Source organism: Macaca nemestrina, chromosome 19, assembly GCF_043159975.1.
Source record: "Macaca nemestrina isolate mMacNem1 chromosome 19, mMacNem.hap1, whole genome shotgun sequence".
NCBI classification, from domain to species: Eukaryota; Metazoa; Chordata; class Mammalia; order Primates; family Cercopithecidae; genus Macaca; species Macaca nemestrina.
In genome coordinates, this window is record NC_092143.1 from 2,491,015 (window position 1) to 2,515,912 (window position 24,898).

General features: G+C 45.9%; 1 long non-coding RNA gene across 7 annotated transcripts in view; it reads left to right on the top strand.

Annotated features, from left to right (window-relative positions):
- The window catches only part of LOC105489287 (uncharacterized), a 77,343-nt gene that overhangs the window by 6,305 nt on the left and 46,140 nt on the right, over positions 1–24,898 (top strand). For 6 of the 7 annotated variants that reach the window (XR_011617317.1, XR_011617314.1, XR_011617313.1 and 3 more), the window contains 2 exons: positions 22,640–22,674; positions 23,532–23,642. This is a non-coding gene — a long non-coding RNA (uncharacterized lncRNA). The remainder of the gene's footprint in view (positions 1–22,639; positions 22,675–23,531; positions 23,643–24,898) is intronic. The other variant, XR_011617315.1, reaches the window with a different exon arrangement.

Here is a 24,898-nt window from a genome sequence, read left to right on the forward strand (position 1 = left end):
AGGTAAGAGAGAAATGCAGTGAAGAGGAGGGAGGAAGCAACTTGAGAGACTGAGAGATACAGAGTGGGTGTGTGTGTTGGGGGGTGTCTGTGAGATCATGAGTATTAAGTCTTGTATTTGCATGTAGACTAAGTGTTGGGTGGATGAGCAGAATGAGCACGCTCACTCACAGTCACTGTGAAGGCAGCACCTTTTTTTTTTTTTTTTAAATTTTAAGTTCTGGGATACATGTGCTGAATGTACAGGTTTGTTACACAGGTATACGTGTGCCATGGCGGTTTGCTGCACCCATCAACCCATCCTCTAGGTTTTAAGCCCTACATGCATGAATGCGTTAGGTATTTGTCCTAATGCTCCCCCTCCCTTTGCCTCTCACCCCCCAACAGGCCCCGGTTTGTGCAACACATGTTTTAAAAAATGGTACAGGTAAACTGTTTTCAATACAATGAAAGTGTTTTCACCGTGAATTGATGTTCGAGGGGAAAGGTTGGGGCGTCACGATTATTTTTGGAAAATAAGAAAGACTAAAAATGTAAAAACAACGAACCCGGCAATCAAGAGATAGTATCACACAGGATGTCTTCTAATTTGGGGCTCTCAGGGACTCAGGCCTGTGAGCTCTAAATTGAAGCTGGAGAATCCCAGGTCAAGGGGCAAGGGTTATAAATCCACAGACTGAGAAATTTGCCCTCCAAGAACACGCCCTTGCTCACTGAGTCTGAGTCATGCAGTACAAAGCCTGGCCTTGGATATAAGATTCTCTAATTCACCTGTGATGGAGGCGACCTGGGTCCTCCCTCAGGTAAACGATGCTTGAACAGGGGCACTCGGTGACAGATGCGGCCCCGGCACAGCAGCACTGGCCTTGAGATTCCACATCAGCATCAGTGTGGACCTGGGAGAGCTATTGCCTTTTGCAGACCCAACCTGGATTCTATTTTTAGTTTTCTAATCCTTTAATACTCTTTCCTAGGGATCTGCATCTAATATCCTTAAAATATCAAAATTTCCTTCCTCTGAAATGAATGGATGTAAAATATACTGTTAGTATAGTAACTGAAATCAACAAGTTACAATTCATGACTGTTGCTTCATTTTTTTCTAATTTTAGAGGGCTTAATGAATCTGTTCATGTTGTTCCAATATTCCTTAATGATTTACTTTATAATGATTTATTTTTAAAGTGTAGAACCTTCTTCCAACAAGGACCACTGAGTAGAATTTCCTCAGAGACGATTTGTGAGTCTCCGTGCATGAGTCATGGCTAAGGTTGAAATTTAGAAGTTGGCAGCATCTAACCAAGGACGTATTGAAAATTACAATAAAATGCCCGAATTGTCTCTTTATGTGGTTATGTAAACTGTTGTTAATTTTTGTGAGGGGAAATAGAAGTGCCCACTACAGCAGAATGGCAGAGAGATGCCTCTGCAGCAACAGAACGAATACTTGCTTTAAAAAAAATGTCAAAATGTGGATGTGCCTCCAATCATTTAAAAAATAGAAGGTGATAAGTTGAAAATGTCAGGTAATTGGCAGACAGATAGAAAGTTAAACTGTGTCCTCAGTGAAGAAAATTAACCAGCAGCTGCCAGCAGGGACCCCAAGGTCATGTGAATGCCAGAATCAAGCAAAGCCCAATCATTCAGAGGGGGTTCTCGGCTGAGATTTCCCCTCCCTGGTCATTTTCAGATCTCTTAGGAACTGCCCTGAACTACTGCCAACATGTGTTCATTTCTAAAAATTACATAGATTGTGATTTATTACCCATCACACTACAAAAATCCACTGCGAATTAAATCAGCCCTTTGTTTAAATTGCTCCCCGGCAATGCGCATCATATCATCATAAATGACATTGAAGTTATAATCTGCAGCCCTCGGCCTCAGCCGCTGATAAGGCCCCACCATGGGACGATCAATACTTACTATTCATTTTTGAAATTATCTCCACATTGATCCCTGAACAAGCGCCAGCAACACAGAGGCACAGTGCCTTTAATACAATAATTATATAAAGGTTTACAGGCTCATCCTCCCAGCCAATAAAAGCTGTCAACTGGCAGGGACAGTTACAATCCTATAATCCATCAAAACGCTGTTCTCTGACCTATGGGCTTCTGGGCTTTCAGGAGACCACGATAAACATGCTCGTGCCGGAGAGGAGAGCCGCACAGACCTGCTAAACAAAGGCTGCAGATGGATGCCACCGATTAACCAGAAATCCTCCAAGTAGCCTGGTGTACTATTTTCTGTTAATGAAGGAAACAATGAAGGATTGTCTATTTGCTAATTGTCATTTACTCAGAAGGAGTGCAGCTAGCCACTTTGCTGTTTTATTTTTTGGTCTTTAATTGATCAGGTTTGACTTTGAACCGGATGATATATGGTAATGAAGTAAGCCCACAGAAATCATGGTGCAGACAAGTATCTTAGGAGAGGAGCAAGTGAGTATCTGAGAGCAGGGAAGGGAGACGATCAATGGGCAGGACGAATAGTGTCAGCGCTCACAAACAGGCACACACACGTGCAGTGCACATGTTCCCACACCCAAATATTCATGCACATACACACATACACAGGCACCTACAACACACGCAAATGCACCCACAAAAACATAGGCACATACACATATGCACGCATATATACACATACATATAAACCGGCATATACAAACACATGCACATACACATGCAGCATGCACACACACACATATACACACATGCAATACACATATACATCTACACACATGTACACATGTAAACACACAATACAGAAGTACACACACACAGACATAGATACATGCCCCACACAAGACACACAAACATGCCACACGCATGTACACATGAAACACATTCATGCACACATATGCGCGCACACATATACACACACACACGTCTACACAGAGACACATACACCCCCACACACAGCTATGCACACAGAAACACATGCACACACAGACATACAGGTACATGCATATACGCACACTCAAACACATCGCCCACAGGAACACACACATACTTAAACACACCCCTACGCACCCATACACACCCCTACACACCCATACACACATACACCATACAGAATGACAGTAACAAGGCTTCCTGCTCCAGTTTCATTGGATACTGTGCATTCACTAAAGAAGACTTGCAGGTTGTTCATGCCTGAGTGTTTGTATTGCCGTTAAAATACCACAGAGTCATTTGCTGAATCCGTTTAATGTGCCATTGAATTAAATCTTGCTTAGGAAAATATTAATAGGCTGAAAAAAGTTAACTGAAACTCCTTTGCATTTTCGATTAATTTTTAACCGTTTTCAATTATGATTTGAAAAACACAGTTATTGTAGGAGTATGGCGGGGGTGCTGGAGGGAGGGGCACATTCCATGAGGGTGTAGGGCCCAGATGGCGGACTTCCTCTCCCAGCTGAGCAGTGAGGGGGCCGTCACCCCAGTGCTGTGGGTAGGGGAGGGTTGAGCAGAGGCTGGTGTGGGACGGCCATGGAGCCTTTGTGCGTGCACAGATTTAGGGTGTGCAGGTGCTGAAGAAACACAGCTTCGATTTCAATATGGGCTTAGATCTCAGTGACTTTAACTCTTACCTTAGTCCAGGGTCTGACTTTCAGGTCTCCACTTGAATTCCTCTGCTGCCTGAGGATTTAGCCAATCTGTTTCAGAGGTGGTGTGCGTCTCAATAGTGTCAAACATGACAAGCTACTAACTTTTTAAAGAATTTTGGATAATTTGTTCATCTTTTAAAGTTGTTAATGTCAAAATACTCAGGTGAAATGATCCCCTGGTATGAAGGGAGCGGGCTCGTGTTATTTTTTTTGGAGTAAATGTTTCTACTTTTTTCTGAGTGGTTGAATAAGATTTTAGATAAGATGATTTGAGAAAACTTGGCAGACCAAGTTTATCTACTGCGGGCCAGAACAAGCAAATTGCAGGGCTACACATGGTGGGCAGAAAGTGTCAAATCATAGCAATGCAATGAATGCAGAAATTCTTTAAAAAATATATCAGATTTGGAGGGTTTCTAAATTTTTTTTTTTTTTGAGACAGAGTCTTTTTCTGTTGCCCAGGCTGGAGTGCAGTGGCGTGATCTCAGCTCACTGCAAGCTCTGCCTCCTAGGTTCACACCATTCTCCTGCCTCAGCCTCCCGAGTAGCTGGGACTACAGGCTCCCGCCACTACGCCCAGCTAGTTGTTTTTTTTTTTTTTTTTTTTTTTTTTTGTATTTTTAGTAGAGACGGGATTTCACCATGTTAGCCAGGATGGTCTCAATCTCCCGACCTTGTGATCGGCCCGCCTTGGCCTCCCAAAGTGCTGGGATTACAGGCATGAGCCACCGCGCCTGGCCGGGTTACTAAAATTTATGGTAGGCCTTGATATCTTCTGATAGATGAATTTTTAAAGTATTTTTTAAAGCTACATTGCATGTCAATTACAAGAATGCACTGGAGATAGAAAAATCAGTAAAGCATGAGCCCCTCTTTCAAAGCACCCATGGTTGAGAGGGGGCAGCTGAGATATGAGGGACACCCCAGAAGCGTAGTGTGCACGTGACCTCCACAGTGACAAGCAAACCCAGCTCCCAGAGGAAGGGCATGGGGAGCCTTCTGAGGGAAACCAGGGTCTGGAGGGCACTGTCCCGACATCCCGAGAAGCAATTGTCCGCGGAGGGTCATCCACCCACCCGCCATGCTTTCCTGGGTCTGTGCACGCTGCCTCTGCCAGAGGACCTCAGTGAGCAACTGATGGCAAGTGGAGGGTACAGAACCTGTGGAAAAATGCAGAGGGAGTCACAGTGGACGCTCCTGCATCCTAACAGAGCATTTGGTAGCACGGACAGCGGCAACTTGCTGTTTCAAACCTAAGTGAACGTCTGAGTGTTGGCTTCTGCAGGCTCCTCTAAGGCATAGCACCAGATGTTGTCTGCAGGGGTTCAAAGTTAGCCCACAGGGACATTGCCGATTCTGGCCCACGTCCAACCTGCCCCCCCACCCTCTTCTCTGGCTGTTCCAGTGCCAGCTTTGGGCTGCAGACTCAGCACACGCCCATAACCAACTGTCCTGCTTGGACACCACGCGAGAGGGCGGACTCTCCTCTATGGTAGCGGCGCCAGGCAAGGGCTGCACAAAAGTTGCTCTAGGAAGGCGTAGGAATGCCAAGAGCTCCTGACCAGGGTCCTTCACTGTGACGAAGACACAGGTGTCTATCCTGCCCTCCCTCACAAATGTCTACAAATGATCAAAACACATAAAACTCTAAGGGAAAATGTAAAACAAAAGAAGCTTGTTACTTCCCAGAAAAGGAAATTATGTAACTGAATTGAAAATTGGGAATTTATAATGAAGGCAAAAATCTGTTTTAAAATTCTCTCCCAAGAAGCTCTATTTGGAAGTGATGGTGCTCTCAAGATGTGTATTTCATATGAGGAATCCCACTAATCAGGACTCTTTCCACGCTTCGAGAGAAAGTTTGAAGCTTCTATAAGCATAAAACCGTGAAATGAGTCACAGAGAACTTATGAGAGGCTTCTGCGGGCACACGGCAGCCTCCACGCTGTTCTCTCCTCATTCACATCCGCCTGCTGCACACCCCAATTCTCACACGCGCCGCCGTTCTGGTCTCCCTGCTAACAGGGAATTCCATGGTAAAAAGGTAAGTCTGTTCACACCTCTGCTTTGCTTAAAAACCCTCAGTGGCTTGCCAATTTCTTACAATAAAGCCCAACATTCTTGGGCTTTATTATTTAAATCAATTATTCAAATTTATTTATTTATTCTTAACTTTCATTTTAGTTTCAGAGGTACATGTGCAGGCTTGTGGTATAGGTAACTTGCATGTCACAGTCCTGTAACGGGGTGGGACTTTGTATAACCATCTCCCACGTATTCACTTAAACGTGGGGCAAGTGCCAGCAGGAGGGAGGACTAGAGCAGTGGGGCAGCTGGCACCAGACAGGTCCTATAAGCTGGGATGTGGAGAGTTACTAGGACGAAAGTAAAGGTGAGAAAGGGAAGAATGGAGGTTGAGGCATTCAAGATGAAGGAATCTGTAGCGCAAGGTTCCAGAGTAGGGGACCACAGGGCTGTGGAGTACGGAGATAAGGCTGGGGTATCCTGACCAAGGGTAAAAGTGGTACAAAATGAAATCACTGAGCTTGGAGGAGCCTGCTCTAGGTCTATAAAAACATGCACTTGTGTGTTCATCACAGCATAAAGACATTTGCATGTGTGTGTCGGAACATACAGACACAGGCACCTGTGTGTCTGCCACAGCACAAAGACACATGCACGTGTGTGTCCATCACAGCATAAAGACACTTGCATGCATATGTCCTTCACAGCACTGTTCACAATAGCAAAATCATGGAATCACCCTAAATGCCCATCAACAGTAGATTGGGTGCAGAAAATGTGGTACACACATACCATGGAATATACATAGCCATGAAGAAGAACAAAATTATGTCCTCTTCAGCAACATGGAAGGAACTGGAGGCCGTTATCCTTAGAAACCTAATCCAGGAACAGAAAATCAAATACTGTACATTCTCACAAAAGGGAGCTAAGCTTTGACGATTCATAGACACATGTACATGAGGGTGGAGGGTGGGAAAAGAAAGAGGAGTGACAAACAGATTCTATCAGGTACTAGACTTATTACCTGGATGACAAAATATTCTGTACACCAAACTGTGACACGTGAGTTACCTATACCACAAGCCTGCACATGTACCTCTGAAACTAAAATGAAAGTTAAGAATAAATAAATAAATTTAAATAATTGGGGGAGAAAAGAATGTTGGGCTTTATTGTAAGAAATTGGCAAGCCACTGAGGGTTTTTAAGCAAAGCAGAGGTGTGAACAGACTTACCTTTTTACCATGGAATTCCCTGTTAGCAGGGAGGAGACCAGAACGGCAGCGCATGTGAGAACTGGGGTGTGCAGCAGGCGGATGTGAACGAGGAGAGAACAGCGTGGAGGCTGCCGTGTGCCCGCAGAAGCCTCTCATAAGTTCTCTGTGACTCATTTCACGGTTTTATGCTTATAGAAGCTTCAAACTTTCTCTCGAAGCGTGGAAAGAGTCCTGATTAGTGGGATTCCTCATATGAAATACACATCTTGAGAGCACCATCACTTCCAAATAGAGCCTCTTGGGAGAGAATTTTAAAACAGATTTTTGCCTTCATTATAAATTTTTGCCTTCATTAAGAACTTACAGTAGTGTACACACAGTTTGGTGTACAGAATATTTTGTCATCCAGGTAATAAGTCTAGTACCTGATAGAATCTGTTTGTCACTCCTCTTTCTTTTCCCACCCTCCACCCTCATGTACATGTGTCTATGAACTTACAGTACTGTAAGTTCTTAAAGACAGAAAAAAGTCCTTTTCATTTGATGATGGTATTTCTAGTGCAAAACACAGTGACCTAAAACTGCTGCCACTCCACAAATATTGTCAAATGAATAAAAGAGTGATTCCTGGCTGGGCGCGGTGTCTCACGCCTGTAATCCCAGCACTTTGGGAGGCAGAGGCGGGTGGATCACGAGGTCAGGAGATCAAGACCACCCTGGTCAACATGGTGAAACCCCATCTCTTCTAAAATACAAAAAATTAGCCCAGCGTGGTGGCGGGCGGCTGTACTCCCAGCTACTGGGGAGGTTGAAGCAGGGGAATCACTTGAGCCCAGGAGGCGGAGGTTTCAGTGAGCTGAGATCACATCACTGCACTCCAGCCTGGCAACAGAGCGAGACTCCATCTCAAAACAAAAAAAAAAGAAAAGAAAAAAGAGTGATTCCTACTCAGGTCAGTCTGACCACAGGGGTAAGCCTCTACCTGAAGTGTTGAAGGTCTCTAATGTTATTTATCATCATCATCCAATGAGGAGCATATTTTTTATTGTGCTAAAAAATACACAACAGATCTTAACAGCTGAACCAGTTTTCAGTGCAGTTTAGTAGCATGACGTATATTTGCAGGGCTGTGAAACAGAGCTCCACAGGATCCTCCCCAGCCACGGCCGCATCTGACAGCACCCGCGAGGCACCAGGCCTCCAGTTTCTCCACACCTTTGCCACACTTGTTCCTTTCTGTTTTCACGTTTTTAATAGTTGCCATCCTAAGGGGAGTGCCAGGTTACTCAGTGTGGTTTTCCTTCGTGTGTCTGACCTTTTCTGGTATTGAGCACCTTTTGGAGCTTTTTGAGTTCGAGTTCAGTGAGGGCTTTTGTTGTGATTGTCTGATTCCCGTTGAATTCATGACTGCTGCATCCCCAGGAGCCTGGTATTGAGGTTGGTGTTCACCTAGAGAGCGTGCGTATGTGACATTTGAGAAGTCTACGTAATGCTCAGAGAGTGGAAACTGAGTCCAGTATCTGCGATCTTTAGACTATATAATGCCTTTAAGACTTCAAATGCCCATCATCAGTCTATTTGCACCTCTAATTAATCTCACCATTCTGCTTTCCACCTTTCCTGCTGTCGCGGCTGGTTAATTCTCTGCGGCGGGGGCCGTCCTATGCAGGGTGTAGCCATGTCCCTGACTTCTCCATACCAGACAGAAGCATCCCTCTATTCCAGCTGTGGCAACCATTTCTTCAACACTCCCAAATATTGCCTAATGTTCCTTGGTTGGTGCGAGGGTGTTTGAGAACCCCTGCTGTTGTTTTTTCTCTTAATAAAATTCTACATTCACCTTCATAAGCAGTAGGCCCTTTTTGGCAGAGCACCAGCCCACATTGGGGCTGGGATCCTGATCTTTGGTCTGAAACATGCAGCCAGGGTTTCCCATATTTTGCATGTGCGGGCTACTGAGTGGCCCGATCTTTGCCAGGGAGGGGTCTCCGCGTTTCACTCAGTTGATATTTTGTTCTTCCCTTTATTCCTGAGCTGTTCAGCATGAGGCCACTCAGATGGAGCATGAGCAGAGATGACTCTAATAGTTGGTGCCAACACAGTTTCTTTGAGAAGCTGAAATCGAGGACTGGTGTCTGCTGAGGAGGTGTGAGGAGTAGAGGACTCAGAGCAGCCAAGTGAGGATTCAGGAGCACGACTTTTGAGAATAGAATGGTAAGGTGTGTGCTCAGATTCCGTGGAGGCAGCATCAGGACGTCCACTCTTGCCTGCAGTGCTGCACTGCAGTCCCATTCTACACCACCTTCCCACACACAGCTGTGCTGAGGCACGAGGCTCCGTGGGTGCAGCACTGTCTTCTCGAGGGTATCCTTCCTTGCCGCGGCGTCTTATATGTTTGCAGCTGCAGGAGTTCCTTAGCAGAGTCTCCATATAGACGACCACGCTTGGAACATTTCAAATCTCCTCGTATGTCAAACTGCTTTATAAATCATTGTAGGAGTGACCAGTGTGGTCATATTACCCCACAATACGGAAAGGAATCTTCAACAGTAATTTAACTTAAAGAAAGTTAAGTTGTTGTAAACTAGGAGATCAAGACGGTGGCACCTCGTCTATGTGAATCCTGTGACCCCCACGCATATTATAGAAGCAGTATGGGAGGAAGTTCATGATGACCCCGCGCATATTATAGAAGCAATACGGGAGGAAGTTCATGGCGACCCCACACATAGTATAGAAGCAATACGGGAGGAAGTTCATGGTAACCCCATGCGTATTATAGAAGCAATACGGGAGGAAGTTCATGGCAACCCCATGCATATTATAGAAGCAATACGGGAAGAAGTTCATGGCGACCCCACGCATATTACAGAAGCAATACGGGAGGAAGTTCATGGCGACCCCACGCATATTATAGAAGCAATACGGGAGGAAGTTCATGGCGACCAGGGGTAAGGTCTTCAGGAAGAGGTGTGACTCGGTAGGTGGTATAGTGAATGGCACACTTTTTGAAGCTAGAGGCTCAACCGAGAAGAAAGGATAATGGGGTGGAAACGCGTAGGGACAGGAAAGCGGAGTGACAGGAGTGATGGGAGAAGCCAGTCCAGGAAGAGCAGGGTCTTTAGCTGAAGACCAGGTTTTCGCCAGCGTGAGAAGGTGAAGAATTTGAGGAAGAGGTTCTGGGTGAAGGGGATTTAGCTCATAAAAGCCTGCAAGCTCCATGGTGCAGGGGGAAGCTGGGTGTGGGGAAGTAGGGAGCGCAGGAATGGAGTCCCCCCTTCCTGGGACACAGGTGCACAGCCCTGTGGGATGAGCGGCCTGGGCCTGGGTAGTCCCTGCGGGATGACATGAGAATGTGTGGCCTGTGCTTTAGCTGTCAACGGCTGCTCCACAAACTACCCCCCAGACACGGCGTGCCTAAACAGCAGTGATGAAGAGCTGTCATCTCATTCGTTTCTGTGGGTCACAGGTTTGGGATCAGCTGAACCTGTGATTCTGGAGCAGCTGCTTGGGGAAGCTGTCATCAACATGCTGGCCAGGCTGCGGCCATCAGAGGCTTAGGCAGGATCTGCTTCCAGGGGGCTCACCTGGAGGGCTACTGCTGGATGCCCCATTCCTCACCACCCCCGTGTCTCTCTAGGGGTGCTGGGTGTCCTCTGGCCTCCCCCGGAGCCAGGAGTTAAGTTACAGTGGGGTAGAAGCAGGGGTAACTTCATGGCCCATTTGCCCTTACTCCCGCAGTCAGTCAGCCCTACTCAGTGTGGTAGAGGGTCACAAATATGGAAGCCGCAGGGTGGGGGCCACGGGGGCTCCCTGGAGGCTCACCGTGGTAAGGAGGTTTGGGGAGTACATTTGTGAGTTATTGACTGGGGCAAGGAGGGTGCAGTGCTTTGATCGGAGTATTCGGAGGTCCTGCCCTGGACATGTGTAGCGGGGATGGCTTGTGTGACAGAGACTAGGAGGCGTGGAGCACCCCAATCCTGCAGCCCTGGGGCTGCATCTCCCCGAGGATGGCCGACAGGCACTGCTGCAGATGCCCACGAGCTTAGAGGAGAAGCAGGGCTCCGAGTTCCGTTTGCTCTGCCACCCATGGCATTGTCAGGGTTGGAGGAGAATCACTCTAACCTAGACCAGGCAGGGCTCCCAGGGCCACCCCTTCTCTCTGGGCCCGGGGTGGAGGCCAGTGGTGGAGGAGGGGCACCTTGTCTGAACACTGCACATACAGATGGCAGCAGAAACGGACATGAGGATCCCGAGTCTTGGAGGGGCAGGACTGCAGTTTTATGAATGCCGAATGTTTCCAAAATCTCTTCTGGAGAGGGGATGTAATCCCTGCTGGAGAGAGACAGCTGGAATTAGCTGACAGGGATTTGAGGAAAGTTGGATTCAAGGTCATCCAGGGAGGTGCTCAGTCGACAGAAAGAAGCTCTTTCCACTCTCATGGGGTGGGGAGGGGAAGGTGTTAGCAGCGGGACAGGGACATTGGAGAAATTCTTGGTTCAACAAAAAGGGATTATTATCCATAATGGCACTACCATTTTTTCTGAGTTAGGTACTTTTTAAAATGTAACTTTTGAAGTCTACTCCCCAGGTAACTACGTGTGATTCATCAGGGCCGTTCTTCTGAAATAACAATGATTAGAGACACCCGACCCTGTGAATAATCACTAAAAAGGTGGGACTATCCATTATTTTTCTTTTCTTTCTTTTTCAAGGATAGGCTTCCGGAATATTCATTCAATTTATATGCGGATAGGGTAGCCCAGGAGAAAGCTGAACGAACTGGAGTGCCACCAATACAGTGGGGTTCATCGGAAGTCTCTCTGCCGAAAGTTTCAGACATGGGGAGTTGGCCCACCAGGCTCCGATGCTGTGATCCTTCCAGGGAATGTCTTCTTCAATAACATCTCACTTCCCCCACGAATCATTTCTGATTCTCAGCGTTCCACTAGATAATCGGGCGGGATTGTGCTAAAATGCGGTCACGTAAAGATATATATGAAATCCTCAGCATCCTTGAGGTGCCTTGTCTTGTATTTTTATTTAATTGCCTTCGACTTGTAACAATGGGGAAGTACTGAGCTGTGGAGGAACAGCGGTGGCCGGAACAGCAGACGATGTATCTATTATCTCGCGTGCATGAAGGTCGTCGACCTATGACAGTTGGAGTAGCAGAAACATTAGAAATCATGTGCAATTTAATCTTTACACAAATAAAGGAAAACTATCACAATGCCTGAATAATGAAGACTCCCGGAGAAAAAGAAAGGCCTGTCCCCGAGGATGCTCTTCATTTTCTCTCTGGGACTCGGCACGGCTCGCACGCGGCGAGATTCACTCCGGGCTGACACACGTATTAATGGTATTCTGGCTGGAAGAGAGTCGATGTTCTCTGGTGATTGCCGTGTGCAGCTGTGACTCAGTTCTCCTCTCCCTCACTCATTACTGCCTTGTGTCAACTCCCGGAGACCATTGTTCCCTGAAAAACTGTCATCCAGAATGAAATGAACTGTTTTCCTTTCTATTTCAACTGAGAATGTTTCATGTCCCTTACTTTTACTTTTCAGAATACACTGCTGTTTCCTAAATCTTTTAGAAAGTCACAAAGACAAGACACATGGGTTCTAAGTCAACATGAAAGAAAGTTCAAACACAACTCTTGAGAATTATAAATTGGGGGTGTTTGAGGCAGAAGTAAAATGTCGAGATGCCATGGTGTGTGACAATAAGGAATGCTTATTGCGTGAACTACCTTAGAAGGCTTGAGATGCAGCAGGAGGAAGTGGGGGGTGCACTCAGCCTGGGTCATGTTGGAGCATTCCTCTCCATGCATGGCCCCTGGACCAGGCGCTCGGTGGGCATTCACTAAAGTGCTTCCAGCAGGAGCAGGATTCAGGGCAGACACAGAATCTCTCTGCCTGCATCAGCCTCTACCCTTTCTATGAGACAGAGACAAAAACGGAGGAACCCCCTCAGGTCACACAGCATTCCAGCCACCACTTCAGAAGACTCCACACACCCCTAAAACAGGGGAATAAAGGGTCACAGTAGAACCCGGTGGGAGAATGGCATGGCAGGAGAAAGAGCAAAGACCAGTCAGAGGCAGTTGGTTCCTTTAAAGCCTCGCCTTTGTCCTATTTAACTGCATCATTAACTGTAGGATAACTTTAGATTTACCAAAGTGTTAGAAGAGGACCTGCCTAGCTTCCACCCCACCCTCCTACTGTCAGAGCCTGCAGTTATCAGGGTGTGTTTGCCACAACTGAGGAAGCGGCACTGGGCCAGTGGTGTCAGCTATGCTCAGGTTTATCTGGATTTCATTAGCTTTTCCCTAATGCCCCTTCCTGGTCCGGGATCCCACCAAGGACACCACCTCACGCCTAGTTGTGGCATCTCCTTCAGATCCTCCTTGCTGTGACAGTTTCTCAGACTTTCCTTGTTCTCGATGGCCTTGACAGTTTTGAGAAATACCGGTCAGGTATTTTGTAGAATGGCCTTTAACTGGAATTGGTCTGATGGTTTTCTCAGGATCTACCCCCTCCCTTTTTCACACGTAGTATGTGCATGTAAGCCTGCCTGTGTACATGCCTCAATTTCTAATTATCTATCTGTCTATCTATCTATCTATCCATCTATCTGTTGTCTATCTATCGGTCTATCTCTGTCTGTCTATCTACCTACCTATCTGTCTGTCTATATATCATTTATTTCTATTTCTATCTATACATTTGCTTCTATTTATCTGTCATCTACCTTTCTCTATTATCTATCTATATGTATCAACTACCCATATCTATCTCTCTTGATTATCTATCATCTATATCTATGTATCTCTTTGTCTGCCTATGTAGCATCTATTTCTATCTCTGTCTATATATTTATCTCTATACATTTACCTCTATTTATCTGTCATCTGCCTTTCTCTATTATCTACCTCCATGTATCAACCATGCATATCTATTAATTATCTATTATCTGTCTATCTATCATCTATCTTTTCCTCTAATCACCCCCTCCAACAGTGAGAAACTTGGGTTCTACCATCCACCATCCATTTTTTGATAAGTTGTTCAATCTCTACCTACAAGTGCAGAATTTTAATGAGCAGCTACAGTGCCAGTGAATGCTTTGGGCAGTGGCTCTTGGAGCCTCCTGCTCCCTGCTTGTTCCTGGTACATCCCAGTACAAGATGCTCTGACCCCATAGCCATGCCAGGCTCATAGAAGGTGCCTGGGCCCTGGCTCTTGGCACAGGCCCTGTGTGCCATTTCTGGGAGGAGAGTCACATGTGCCTCTGTCAGGCACGTGTATGAAAGGCAGATGGGTCCTGCGTCTGCAACCACCACCCAGCACCAGCCCCCCACCCTGCACAGCTGCGCCACCCTCCCCAGGCAGCCTCGCCAGGGCCCTGCTGGTCCTGCTGCACACACCCTGCCCAGTTCAAGTTAATCCCATCACACCATGCTGTCCACACAGCCCTGCCACAAATTGCTCTCAGTCCTTTTTCATGAATTAGTTATAATGGTCGTGTTTATTTAAATTTCAACTAACCAGTATCCTAAAACTATTGAAGCTTTATATGTATTTATTTATTTTGCTTTGTTTTCATGCCAGGCTGATTAGAAATTACCTCTTACTGGAAACCGAATGTAAATGGAGGGACTCGTTTGCCAAATAGAAAGTGTGTTTTTTTAAATTTGTTTGTTTTGCTTTCCCTCTATGAAGTGGACATTTTCCTCATGTGATTAGACAAAAAGAATGAGACTATGGTGTGCATTTCTGAGAGACATACGGAGCAGCTCTGAAGGGGGAGGGCTTGGGCTTTGCATGAAGAATTTAACGATGGTGACTCTCCATGAAGGCGCCAAATCGCTAACGGAAGCAGATACTTTCTTAAGTCTACTTGTCCTTCTTCATCGGTGTTCTGAGACGTGTAATTATTGTATGAAATGTGTATGTTTAGCTACTTCTAGCCTAAAATGGCTCTCGAGTATAAAAGAATTGCACTTCAGAAAATGAAAAGCTTTATAGAGCCATTTACTATATCAAGTGTGTTTTTCTTCGTTTATTTCCAAATAAACTACGATTTAAGCAATGACTTTTCAAGATAGCCCATCAGTCCTGGTTTCTTTCTGACTTAAGAATATGCATAAAATATATTGCTACAAATTCCAATCAATTTACTCATCATAAAAATAAGCTTCCACATTTGCAGTATCGAAGGCCATTAATATCAGTTTTGAATATCAGAATTCTTTAAGTTCACGTGAATGACCTTTCTCATGCTAGATGCATCAGGCCCCTCCTGAAGTCCCCAGCAGCACACTGTTCATTTAGTCATAGGCAAAGACTATGACTCTGGACCATGCATTCAATTGGGGAGGGGAAAACTACTCTCTACTAGAGTATCACTGAAGGAAGAAATAGAAGCTCTGAAATGTCCCTTCTCAATGATGTTGAGGAAGGTTGGGACATTAATCCCCGTGACAACTTGGAGAAAGCATAAGTATCCAATTGCTAGCATTGATTGTTTATATTATAGAATGAGTTTAATTTTTTATGTTGTCTAAAATATGGTCAAGTCAGAGCAGTAAGTTCTGATTTTGAGTTCTGCTCTGCTCCGAAGCTGAAGGACAGTGCATGAGATTTTATAAAGGCTCAGAGCAGAGACACAGCTCCTCCTGCACCAGAGAAATGCAGCTCTTTGAGCCCCGATGGAGCCAGCATGCTGCTGGGTGCTGAGGAGCAGGCAGAGGCACCCAGGATGGTGGTCCCCAGGGACAACGGAGGCACAGAACAATGCATGAGGGGCCGCATGACAGGGCCAGGATTGGTCACTCAGCAAAAACACTGGAAGAAAACAAAACAACTTCAGAATCTCTGCTGCTTTTCCATAATATATCGGCCCAAAGACTGGACAGCAAAGGAAAAGGAGGCTGATGAGGAAACAAAAGGATCCATGGCTCTTGGTTCACTGGGTGTCTCATCAACAAAGCCCCAGCATCACTCCTGGCAGATGCCCTAGCCTGGCCCGGGCTGAGATGGGCAAAATGCACTGTGGGACTCTTGTTCAAGAGAAAACGCATACCCAGAATGGCCACGCAGACTCAAATTCCAATTCTAAGAATACTTTTGAAATCTAAGGTACAACAAAGCTGGAAAAATATTTTAAAAGGGATGAAAGGGCAAGAAAAATTCAACCCGCAACCTCAAGGGGTTTATAATCTGTGTTCTGCTGCTTCCCAGAGCCGCTTCAGTCTTCAGCTCAGAGTCTACCAAACACTAAAATGCAACTGAACACTCAGTTCATACTTGTTTTTCTAATTAGCTGCCTCTTCCATTTGATTAATATTGCCTCCTAATTTAATTGTAAATTGTATTTCTGGTTTATATTTCGCTTCTCCCTCCTGTCGTACCTGGTGACCATCTTCATTAATCATATTGTAGCTTTTTAATGAATCTCATATGCCAGTTTGTGGTGAACAAGACTTGATGTGAAGGCATCTTCATCAAATCATTCATAATCTTGTAACTATTGGTTTATTTTCTGTAACTACCTGTAAAGGTACACCAAAAAAATGAAAGATTTCCCCCACAGTGTAATGGGGAAGAGCTATGTTTACACACATTTCTGAGGATGGGTTGGGACGCCAAATTCTGCTTGTGTTTGGAATTTCCATTTCCCTGGGCTTAGTGAGGGTGCCCACGTTTTGCAATCCTGTGCCCTAGAATCTATCATAAACAGATTCTTCTAGTTGTTTGACATTAAACTGCAAATTTGTGTTTTTGTGTCTGCTCAAATATAAAACGTCTTTGGGAAAAATACAGAGAATGGTTCGTTAGAGCTGCCTCTACTCTCGTGTCTAAGTCCAAATGGCCAATTTAGGAGGACATCTCTGAATATACACCCCAGGCAGCAGGACCAAATTCAAGATTTCTGATTCTGCTGCCTGGGATGTAACCCAACGTATCAGGCACCAAACGGGCTTGCTTTTGTGTTTTTTCATTTCCATTACTCGGCAGAATCTCTTTTATCTTGGACTCCCCTCACATTCCAGCCTCTTTGTTTTCATAAGTGGAATGGCATTTGTAGGCTAAGCCAAGGACAAAAAGGAAGGCCGTGTGAGGTCATGTTGTGACATAGTCAGTGACTACCCAGAATATCTTTGGCATCCCAAATAGAAATTTCCAACGGCAAATAACCAGGCATGCTTGAAATCCATAAGCGTGCACTCTGCCTCGTTGCGCTTCCACACGACATTGTTTCTCCTTGACACATCGCAAGCCTCAAATCAATGCTGATAGACACAAGAACCCTCTGGCATCCCCTGTAATCTAGGATTTCCCGCGATGTTACTTGCTGCTCTAATTACTCTTTCTTCATGGAAAATATTATAAATGGTTTGGTTAAGCATACCCTAAGCTGGCCACATTGCTGTCCTTATAAAAATAAGCAAGTGCTCCATATTTTGCACCTCTAAGCATGACATTTCTCTGGAAATTTAGATCCATAGGGTCTCTGGATAACAATAGATTGATGGCAACTGTCTTGAGTCAGGATTCTCAAGGAAAAGTGCTTGCAAACCTCACAGCCAAGATCGTGGTGTTTGCACCAGAAAAGGTCTGGGAAGGGATGGATGGGGCAGTCCACAGGCTGGATGAAACCTCCAGAGCTGCTCAGGCGTCATCTGGTTTGCAGCCCTCCTAGTCAGCATTTCACCTCCAAGGGTGCGGGGACCATGTCCACCCGGCCTTCCCTCAGCCTCTTACTTGGATGGGGGAGGTGGGAACAATGCTCCTCACTCTTCTCTTGGTGCCACTGTGGACAATTGCTAATAAAAGTAATTAGTAAGCACTTGGGTTATTAAAGAGTAGGGTTATGATGTCAGCATAAATAATGAGACACTGAGATCACTGGCACTGGGGCAGACACGTTCAAAAGCTGTCCCCGAGTCATACTCAGGGAAATCAGAGCCCTGCTCCACATGGGAGGAAAGCAAGATATCCTAAACAGCCCTGTTTTCCCTATGCCAGTCACAGACAACCTGAAATAGAATAAAAAGGAAGAACCAGGCTTCAGTTTGTTTCCATCAGGATTTGTCGTTGCAAACCTCAGAAATCAACTCAAGCTAATTTAAATAGAAGATAACTTCCCAGAAGACGTTGGATTACAGAATCATGGGGGTAATCAAGACTAGAGGTGGCAGAGCAGGCAGACAGCCAGCAGCACCTGCCCCTGGGAGGAAAGTCAGCCACCAGCATTTGCCCTTGGGAGGGAAGATGGCGACCAGGAGCTGTTCTTGGGAGGGAAGACACAGTTGTCAGCCCGGCTGGGCAAAGACTGCGCCTCATCGGGCACTGCCGACTGAGATCTGCACCCTCCTAGGTTGTGGCGGACAGCACTTCGGCCACCTCACAGCCAAAGGTGGGCTGTGTTCTGATGCAGAAGCCAGGTCACATGTGACTACAGTAAGCTGTGAGCATGACTTGATGGGGGAGCAGGCTTGTCTGGTAGAAGGGAGGTCAAGTCACACTGGAAAGGTTGCAGGGGGCTGGTGCTCAAGGAATGAGGACCATGAGGGACCATGAGGTCACTTCCCTCAGGCACACAGGTGTCACCAGTGCACACAAGGAGTGTGACTGCGGGTGCCGTGTCCCCGTATCCAAACCACCTGATGAAACAAGCTCACGGGCAAAGCTGCGTGGGCGTGATGAGGCCACCGAGCTATCAGGCTGCAGCTCTACCTGGAACTTGGCATCGGGCACTGTGAAGCCGAATTCTGATTCTTTGTGAATTTCCCAGGTGTCCTGGCTTCCTAAGGCTGTTATAACAAAGTGCCACAATCTGGGAGTCCTAAAAAAACAGGAATGTATTCTCTCCTCGTTCTGCAGACTGGAAGTCTGACTTCCCCATGTCAGCAGTGCTATGGTCCCTCCAGAGCTTTTGGGGTTGACCCTCCCTTGTTTCCTCCAGTGTCCAGGACCCCCAGTGGTCTGATCCCTGGCATTCCTTGGCTCCTGGCTGCATCCTTGCTATTTCCACCTCCGTCATCCCATGGCCTCATCCTTCACTCTGGGTCTCTGTCCGTCTTTTCCTGTTTTTAGAAAGACATCCCCATGATTGGATTTAAGGCCAGCCTGATCCAGGTGACCTCCTCTTAACCCAACTGCATATGTGCAGACCCTGTTTCTACTAGGTTACATGCACGGTTTCTAGGTGTGCATGTTTCCGGAGACCCTACTCAGCCCAGGGCACCATGTTCTGAAGAGCACCCTGGGGAGCGAGTTTGGAGACCTGAGTCGAGGTCCTGGCTTCTGCAGGGCTTATACCTTCAGGCTGCACTGCACCATGTGGGCACTGAGGCAAGTGATACCCCAGGTCCTTAAGCACTGTTGCTGTGTGAGTCTGTGGACTCGCTGGGCTCAGCTAAGATCTCTGCCCTCTTCTGTAAGTACTAGCATGCAAACTAGCTGTCTTAGTCTGCTTGCTCTTCGGTAATAAAATAGAATAAAATAGCACAGACTGGGCGACTTAAACAACAAAAATCTACTTATTTATTCATTTATTTATTAGAATCAGGGTCTCTCTCTGTCACCCACTCTGAGCGCAGTCGTGTGATCTCAGCTCACTGTAGCCTCGACCTCCTGGGTTAAGGCGATCCTCCCTTCTCAGCCTCCCAAGGAGCTGGGACCACAGATGCATGCCACCACCCCTGGCTAATATTTTGTAATTTTTGTAGAAACAGGGTTTCATCATGTTGCCCAGGCTGGTCTGGAACTCCTGGGCTCAAAAGATCTACCTGCCTCAGCCTCCCAAACAAATTTTTCTCAGTTCTGAAGGCTGAAAGTCCAAGCTCGTGGTGCCAGGGGCTGGTTGCCTGTGGCCTCTCTCCTTGGCTTGCGGATGGCACCCTCTGGCTGCACCTGCACATGGCCTTTCCTCTGTGTGCCGCCCCTGGTGACTCTGCGTGCCCAGAGTTCCCTTCTTATAAGGACACCAGCCAGACTGGCTATGGGCCTCTACCAACAGCTTCACTTTAACTTGCCTACCTCTTTAACGGCCCTATCTCCAAATACAGCTGCCTTCTGAGGTACTGGGGGTCAGGCCTTCAACCTGGGAATTCGGGGGACAGAATTCAGCCCATGCCTGTGGCACTCCTGCTTTCCTAACACCCCCTGCTTCTCGCAGTCTTTGTGTGTTGGAACAGCCCAGAGACACTTTTTAAAAAATCTACACATCCCACAAGTTGTGTGATCTACCCTTAACATTGTCATGCTCCAGGAGAATCATTTCATGCACAAATAAATACATGTGCTGAGCATGCCATCAGCAAGCCATGAGTGCAGAGGGCTGGGGTTGTACGACACACACAGAACAGAGGCGGCCTGGCACCACGGCACAGCGTTTCTGGAATCCCCGCAACACTGAGCAAAGGATTCTGTTTTCTAATTGGTTTTTTTGAACCATGTTACTTTTTGAAGTGATGTCGGTATATTATGAAAAGGTGAAGCACGCTCCTTTGAAGAGTTGTTTCTGGAATAAATCCTGATTTACACATGACCAAACCCAATTCTTCTGACCTGAGTGAGTCAACCCTTAGCTGCAGACCACCAGCAGGAGGAAGAATGAACGAATAGAATGCAGACGCTGGACAGGCGTGGTCCTGGCCCTGGTCTCTTATTCCACCCTCGAACCTCTCTCTTCTCCTCCCCTGGAGAGGGTCGAGGGCATCCCCTAGCCTCTGAGAGTTGACTGGCCTTGTGCTGCATGCTGGGAGGATACATATCATGCCAGTCATGCCAGCCTCAGCAGCCCCGGACCAGAGCTCAGGTCCTTTAGGTGATCGCCAGCTCCAGCCCAGGCTCTAGTCCCTCAGAGGAGAGTCAGTTCCCAGACATCCACCCTTTCCTCTCCTCTCCCTTCCCACCCTACCCCTCTGCTGTGAGCAGGATTTTAGGAGCTATGGGATTATTTATCTGTTCCTCATTTTTAATGACTCTCAAAATCCACCATGAGAAGCATGACACGTACTCTTGAGATAATTTTCATGAACCAAATCATCCAGAGTATGATGTCAGCAATGCTTTCATTCTCTCATGACAACCAATAAAATATACCCATTTCCAAACCCTAACAAAATCTGTAGGTCTTTGTTTTATTGAAAGTTAGAATATTTCAATAACATTTCACAGAAAACTCCTTCAACACACATGCAATATTTTTCCAACCTGATGAAATTAGATAATCACAAATAGAACTTGAGTAAATTGGCTTTAACTTGCCTATCATCTTTTCTTAATTATATCATACAGATAAGGAATTATTCTTGAAGGTAGACACTATACATTCTGTCAGCTTTCATACAGTTTCATTTTGAAAAATGCCTAACTATGAAATTCATTACTTTGTGGAGCTGATCACCAGTGTTATGGACTGAACTGTGTCTCCCCAAAGTTCACATGCTGGAGCCCTAAGCCCTGATGTGAGGGTGTTCGGAGGTGGGGTCTTGGGGAGGGAGGTGGTTCGTGTTAGATGAGGTCATGAGGGTGGGCCCCATGTCAGTGGGAGTAGTGCCCTTATCAGAAGAGATGCCAGAGGGTGTCAGCTCTCTTCTCTGCCATGTGAGGATGCAGTGAGAAGGCGGCCATCTGCAAGCCAGGAAGAGAGCCCTCACTGGAAAGCAACTCTGCTAGACCTTGATCTGGGACATCCAGCCTCCAGAACTGTTGTTAAAGCCACCCAGGCTATGGTATTTTGTTATGGTAGCCCCAGCAGACTATGACAACCAGGTTTTAATGGCATTCACTAATTCAGCCATTCTCTAATAGACTTACTCATATTTCAGCATGTATATACACACACATTATCCCTGTCCCTCATCTGGGTACAGAAATGAACAATGTGGAAAACAGCTCTGACAGTTCTGGTTGTTTCTTTTCTTTATTTTTATTTATTTATTTATTTTGAGACAGAGTCTCACTTACTCTTTTGCCCATGCTGGAGTGCAGTGGCATGATCTCAGCTCACTGCAACCTCCGCCACCTGAGTTCAAGCAATTCTCTTGCCTCAGCCTCCCGAGTAGCTGGGATTATACGTACCCGCCACCACACCTGTCTATTTTTTCTTTTTGTTTTTGTATTTTTAGTAGAGACAGGATTTCACCATGTTGGCCAGGTTGGCCTCAAACTCCTGACCTCAGGTGATCTGCCTGCCTTAGCCTCCCAAAGTGCTGGGATTATCGGGCATGAGCCACAGTGCCTAACCTGTTTCTAATTTTATTTAAATCCATTTTCCTTTCAGCCCTATGTCCAACAGCTGAAATTATAGATGAAGAATCCTGAAACTTTTTAAAGGGACTTTTAGATTGTGAGAGCCATACTTGATAGCTGCAAGACTATACTGGTATCATCAGTTACTTTTCATTTTTACATGGCTCAGGAGTCTAGGGAGGGAGAATTATTCAGCCCGTTTCCCTGTCTTGTTTCTTGCACCAACCTTAGGGACATGCTGTGTCACCTGTCACCCCTCGTGACAACAATCACATCTACACACTTCCTTCTGACTGCTCCCCTCCCTTCAGCTACACTGCCACCTCTTCCAGAACATTCTTCACTAGGCGCTTTGGAATGAGGTCGAACCTCACGCGGTGTGACAGAACACCGCATGGCCCCAGAGTTATACATTTTGGTATAAACTTCCTTTTACTTCAGCATAAGACACAGTCTTCTTTCCACAAAGAGAAAATGAAATGACTTCTAATTTTTATGTTTTACTTAACAGGATATCGTGAGTTTAATCCTCCTTTACACAAAAATGTGAGTGGCTGTGCAATTAATCAACCAGTGAAACTGTATTCTTATTCTGTTTAGATTGTTTCTTTCTATTCTTTTTTTTTAAGACTATAGATGATCCTGAGATGAAAATCACTGTAGATAAGTTTTTTAAGTAAAATTGTCAGAATGTTTGCGTATTTTTAAACTTTTGATATCTATTTATTGTAAAATTATCCTCTAAAATCTCTATTGCCTCACACAACCATTTCACCAACAGTAAATGTTTCTGCTGACCTTTGACAAGATGACATATTTCCTGTAAAATAACTCCATTAGAGATTTAAACCCTTAAAAATCATCCTTTTAGTTAAATTGTGCTTTATTTTGTTAGAGTAGAACTTGGATATGTAAAACATATTTGGCTTCTTCTCTTGTAAATTGCCTGTGTATAGTGTACACATGCTTTTCAGGTGGGGCGACATAGTTTGGAGGTGGTCACATGTTCTACTTAAGAGAATGAATTTTGAATCTAGACCAGCCTGAGTTTGCCAGCCCGGGGCTGTGTTTAACTGTGGGGGAAGTTACAGGATCTCCCCAAGTTTCATTTTGTCCCTAAAGTGGGTGGACATTTTGATGTGTTGTCAGGATTAAATGTGATAATGAAGCATTTATGACATGATTGGCCACTTGATGTCAATTAATTTATTTGGTGAACATTTATTTAGGTTTTGTTTTGCATTGACCACCTTCTTAGGTGCTGGGTGACCCTGGGTGAGCTGAGGACAGAGCCTGCCCAGCTCCACAGCCCTTTCCTCATGAGGGATACTCACTTCTGTCCATTATTTTGCTTCTATTTTTTTAACACAGTTTTAATATACTGATCTCTGTTTATTTCTCAGCCTCCTCCATCCGCCATTGACGTATTAAAAGGGTAGTTTACAGGGAAACTGCAGACTTTGGACAACCCGGCCTTGGCTTGTCTCAGCTCTGTCACTCACCAGCTCTGTGAGGTGAGGAAATGACCTCTCTGTAATGTGGTTCCCTTGTTCACGCAGTGAGAGTCTCATGATTCGCTTACCACTCCTTCCTGGTTTTCTGGCTCTTCTCTTGCCCCTAAGCTCTGTCTCCTTCAGGAATGTCCACCCGGCTTCTGATCCTGAGCCCTCCTTCTTACCCTTGCTGTAGATCCTGTTCATTCCCATGGCTTTACATTCGTATTTTAAGATTCCATCAGGAACCTTTACCTGGATGTCTGAGAAACACCTGAACCATAGTTCTCTATTTCCCTCTCTTCTCTGGACCCAACTAAATATATCCTCATCTGCCATGTTCTTAATCTCAGCAAAGGATCATCTGGTTGCTCCAGCTAGAAAGCCACCTCTGATTTTTGTTTTCCCTGAAGATTGGGCAGACACGTCTACCCCCACCACGTTCAGCATCTGTTACCTCCTCAGTACCCCTGTACGATCAGCAAACCTCCAGATAATTGCTCCAATCTGAGCTGCACCCCACCACCAGAATTATCTGTCTGTGGCACATTTCAGTACAACCATCACATGTTATGCTGAAACAGCTAGGGTGCGTGTCCCAGCACGCTGCTGTGAGTCTCTGAAGACACAGCCTGTATGTGCTTTCCATTCTTAACTGCAAATATTGATAAAATCGGATTGTTTCATGTGCTGTGTGCTGCACAGCTTCTGAAACCTCAGCATCCAATCAGACATACAGTGTGTAGTAGACACACAACACATGGTTCTGGAAGCATTGCAATGCGCAAACACTCACCGTTGTAACAGCTGGATGACACCTTGGAGATGGGTTATTTTGCAGTTCTGATGATGTGTGCCAGTGTGACCCAGGGGACTGCCGCATGTCTTACACTTTAGAGAAAGGTAGTGATCTTGACATTGGCCACACGCCATGTAAACCTGAGCTCGAGCCAATTCAGAGTTTGCACACTGGATGGTGTTCCACCATGGTCAGTGGCTTCATATTTTTGGGAAGCTGGGTTTGGGTGGCTGTCATATGGGGAATCAGGTACTGCGTGGAAATCCACATGACTGACTATGAGGGTAGTGGTGTCTGATCTGATGTTGAGGTTTAAGAAGCTGTCAGTGGCTTCATATTTTTGGGAAGCTGGGTTTGGGTGGCTGTCACATGGAAATGAGGTACCGCATGGAAAGCCACTGAGTGACTGTGAGGGTGGTGGCGTCTGATCTGAGGTTTGAGAAGTTGTCAGCGTGTGACACATGCCACAATTCCTTCC